This window comes from Oryza brachyantha, chromosome 10 (genome assembly GCF_000231095.2).
Source record: "Oryza brachyantha chromosome 10, ObraRS2, whole genome shotgun sequence".
NCBI classification, from domain to species: Eukaryota; Viridiplantae; Streptophyta; class Magnoliopsida; order Poales; family Poaceae; genus Oryza; species Oryza brachyantha.
This window is the reverse complement of record NC_023172.2, coordinates 7,117,705-7,122,271: the sequence shown is the minus strand read 5'-3', so window position 1 is coordinate 7,122,271 and position 4,567 is coordinate 7,117,705. Positions and strand designations below refer to the sequence as shown.

The window sequence follows — 4,567 nt, the reverse complement described above, 5'->3', positions numbered from 1 at the left end:
TTTTAAGATGAAGATAACTTGATATTTGTTAATTATAAAATTAAAACTGTTTATTTTTGGAAATAATGAACTAAAATGCATGGTATTAAAGACTAAAGACTCATGTAAGTATAGTTATAGTAACTAGATATTTCTTCGTATAAAACTAAGTAATACTATTAGCTGATATATCCATACGTATATATCTACCCTATACCCTACAGTACACCAACCCAATTTACTCATTTACTCATTGGATCTACCCTATAGTACATCAACCAATTTACTCATCTACTCATTGGACAGATCTACCGACTGATATCATCTCCATCAATAGAACGGCTCAGATCCTTCTAGTCTACAATCTCCTTGGCCCAACATCCGCACCCGACGTCTGCGTACACCGCCTCTGCCTCCTCACAGCCTCGGCCCCTGCCAGTCCTCCTCGCCTCCTCTCCCGGTCGCCGCCTACGCCACCCCGCCTCTGCTGCCTCCTCCCCCGAACGCCGCCTCGGTCCCCATCTCCATCGCCTCCTCGGTTGCCCACGCCAGACGCCGCCTGAGCCGACGCCTCAGCCCCTGCCAGCCGTCCCCGCATCGGCCACCGCTTCCGTCATCCACACCGGACGCCGCCTCGACCGCGCCCCGCGAGTGACGCCGCTGCTCCACTGCCCACCGCCGCCGCCCCTCCACCACGCTGATGCCGCCTCTTCGTGACCGACGGCGCCCTCCACCGTGCCGCCTCCGCCCGCGCCGCCCCCGACAACACGCCCCCGCCTCCGCCACCGCCCCCAACAATGGGCCCCTGCCTCCGCCGCTGTCCATGACTAACGCCGCCCTCCACCGTGCCGCCTCCACCCACGCTGCCCCCGACGACACCGCCGGGCTGGAGTTAGGCGGAGATCGAGTGTTTTTTCTACCGGGTACGTACATAAGCTATGGTTCTTCTCTTGGATTGGTTGCACGTTTTTCTGAATTTTTTTTTCTCCAGTCATCAGGAAATATCTTTACCCTATCTTTGCTCGCTTCTTGGTTGTTGGCGACCAAATCCAAAGCCTAGGTTTCTGTGGGGATACCTAGATAACAGGCGCGGTTAAATTAGTTACGGAGTAGTTTAGAACCCGGAGCAAAAATATTTTTGATATTTTGCTGAAATCTGTTGGAGAAATAGGTTCGGTCCCTTGAAGAATCTAGGTGCGCCGTCTAATCTTTTAGGAGTAGTTTGGAATGGAGCTAAATATTTTTGATCTTTTGCTGCAAATCTGTTGGAGAAATTGGAGTTCCTGGTTTTCTTCAGCTACCATATGTTGGTTATGCTACATACAACCCGAAGTAATAATATTATTCCAACTTTGAACAACATTTGTGGAACAAAATATTCGTAGGTGATATGCTGATTATTGCTTCTTCCTTCTGTCAATTTATTGTGCTTCCCTTTGCTTAATACCTACAATTTTTTTTCTGGCGTTGAAGGTTAAAGGAAGAAAGCTTGCTGTTTTGTGATGGCTGCCCCAATTTTCATAGCTGTTTTTCTTAATGAGAACCTGCCAATCCATAGAGGTAAAGCTGCTTGTGCTCTGACTATTTCATCGTAAGGAAGTTTCATGTGGTAAATGACTGACATGGTCGATCCATGTATGCAGGACCTGCCGGCAAGAGGGTTGATGGACTGAAGGCCAAACCATTGAAGCCATTAGCAAAGCAAGGGCTTCAAGAGAAGAAGGCCCTAAGGGATGTATCCAACATTGGCAAGCCCCCAATGTCTACGCGGAAACCCCTGCAGGATGTGTCCAACACCGGCAAGCCCTGAGAACAGCGCAACATTTCTGATTGTGCTCCCTTGAAGAAGACTGCTCTTCGCAGCCATGAGGCCACCAAGAACCCAGTGAAAAAGACTGTAATCTTTTCTGATGAGACAACAAAATGTCATGAATGGGCGAAGGATTGTGTGGAGGGCACTCACTTGACTGGGAATGATTCTCAGAAGTTGGGAAAGGACAGGCAAGACAAACGTAAGAGTTCCACTTCCTATAGTTTCTCAGTAAAATCAATTTCTTGAAACTGTTTTTACTACTCCAGTAGAATGAATGGATTTAAACCTTACATTTTTAGTTATTTTTGATTATATGCATCAATAATAAACAGGTAATATGAATCTATAGAATAGGCAAAAGGTATGTATCCTTTGAAGATGTTTCTGTGGTTTTTCGTAACTTCTATTATATACTACCTCTGTTTTATAATGTAAGATGTTTGTCTTTTTTGGTTGTAACTTTTGACCATTTATTTTATTCAAAAATTTAGTACAAATATAAAAAATGACAAGTCATGCTTAAAGTTCTTTTGATAATATTTCCATAATTTTTTGAATAAGACAAATGGTCAAACATTGCATGCAAAAAAGTCAAATATCTTACATTAAGAAACGGAGGGAGTATGAATTAAATCTACACTCCCCAGAACAATCAATATGGAGTCATTTCCCTTAACTTACTGTGAAACTAAGCCACTCCATCTACCTTTTACTTCGTTAAAATCATATGACATGCTCGCTATTCATTTGAAATGCTTGTGCAGCATGTTATTTTCACAAATAAAATGTCATGTGCTCATTTGAATACCATTTTTAAGTTGCAGAATGGAGTAACGTAAACTCTTTATGCAAGAATTGGATCATACTCCTACAGGCTTTTGAGAGGACAGGAAAGTTCTCTTCTTGTTGCTTTAATTTTTTTTTCCTGAATATTTGTATATGCACATGTAACCCATTGAATGCTGTAATGACTCCGGAATTCCTCCATCTAGCATCCAGTGTAAATCTGGAGTTCTGTTGCACTATTCTATTTGTACAAATTGAGAGTTATGTACAATTTCTGGTCTAAGCCTGAGGATGGAGAATAGGTATCATTTTGAAATGTTGTTTTCTTTTGAATGTAAGATCATATGTTCTAATTAAAGTGACATTTTTTCGTTCAAATTAAAATGACTATGACTGCTCTTTTCTGACGTCTTCAAAAGTTATGTTTGTGAACTGCTCCTCCAGGTGAATAAGTCCCCGTAAACAGCTCCAATGATTTCTTGATAGCAATTTAATTCTACAGAATTATCATTTTTTAATTACCAGCCCCTTTTTATGGAGATCATTTCTTCATATGGCCAGTGATCAGTTTTTTTATGTATGCCATTCCCGCTAGATCCGTGCAGCTGCTACACGTCCATCACCACCCCTCCATCGCACCGCCTCTCTAAAACCCTCCCTCAGGTTGCTTTCCCCTCTCCCACCGTCGCCGCTGCCTCAAGTACGTCGACGTCTCACCCCTCTCTCTCTCCTCGTAGGTTTCGTGTGCTCTTTCACCTGGCGTGTTGGATCTGGGCGATCCATTGCCCCCTTCTGCTAGATTGAGTGGGGATTCTATTGTTGGATGTTGAGGAGAAGGGTTTTAGTTCATACGTATGCGTTTGATTGGTCTTTGCATTAGGCTGTTCGGTGGGGGTGAGGGGGAGGAGTTGTTTCGCCGATTGTGTTCTATGTTGTGATTGCTTGTATTTTCAACCGGCCGGATTCTGCGACTGCAGCGTCTAATTTGGCTTATATCCTTTGCATGAAATAGGTTGGTTACTCTAATTTGCACTGATTTTTCCTGTTTGCTTTAGAATTTTAGATTATATTAGTTTCGTTCACTGGTTGGGGGGCTTTTAAGCCTGCCATGGAATGAATTTGATCGAAAAAAAACATTTTACATCTTAGGGTTATCACTTGTTCCATGGATTCTTGTCTATTGCAGACTATAGTGTTAGTTGGTCTGTCTCAATTTGTTCTATCATTGATGTATAATGTGCAACTAAATATATTAGCATATTTGATTTATTCCTTGTTGGTGTGTGGCCCAAGGCCCATGAGGCCCATGTATATATACCCTCAACCCTTCTAGGGTTAATCTTAATCTAATCACAATTTGCAACATGGTATCAAGCTAGGGTTTCCTCTCTCTCCCTCCTCCCTCCCCATCCTCCTCCTCCGACCAGCGCCGCCTCCTCCCTCCCCCCTCTCCTTCCCTCCCCTTACCTCCTCCTACGACGCCCCCTTGGCTGCCGTGCCGCCACTGCCGCTGGCCAGCTTCGCCGTCGTTGCTGCCGCTCCCGCCCCCGCCGTGGCCGCCACCGGCGTGGGCGCCCAGGCCGCGGGCGCCTCCCCGGCCACCACGACCCTCCCTCCTCCACCTCCGGCCGCCCCCATTGCCGCACCCCCCTACGCTGGCCTGGGCATGCCGTCGGGGTTCCTTCCTTCGGCTCCTCTACCGCAACTAGATGGTCCGGGCTCAGGGGTCGGACGATCCGACCCGACCTCTCTGTCTGGCCGAGACACCCGGCCGGATGGTCGGCCGGACGGGGCTGGACGGTCCTCCCCTGACAAGACCGCCACGGCGGACGCTGCCCTGGCCGCTGCCCTCCTTGCGACGAAAACCGAGGTGCTGGCGGCTCAGGAGCGAGTCCATGCCACCGCTCTCGCCTGGGAGCAGGAGCGGACTGCGGCGGAGGCTCTCGTTCGCCGGGTCACTGAGGCGGAGCAGTACTTGCTCCTCTCCGT

The 4,567-nt window shown here is 46.8% G+C and overlaps 1 pseudogene; it reads left to right on the top strand.

The window, feature by feature from the left end:
- The first annotated feature begins 423 nt into the window (after window positions 1-423).
- On the top strand, window positions 424-2,965 carry LOC102716839 (annotated as a pseudogene).
- Window positions 2,966-4,567: the final 1,602 nt, after the last annotated feature.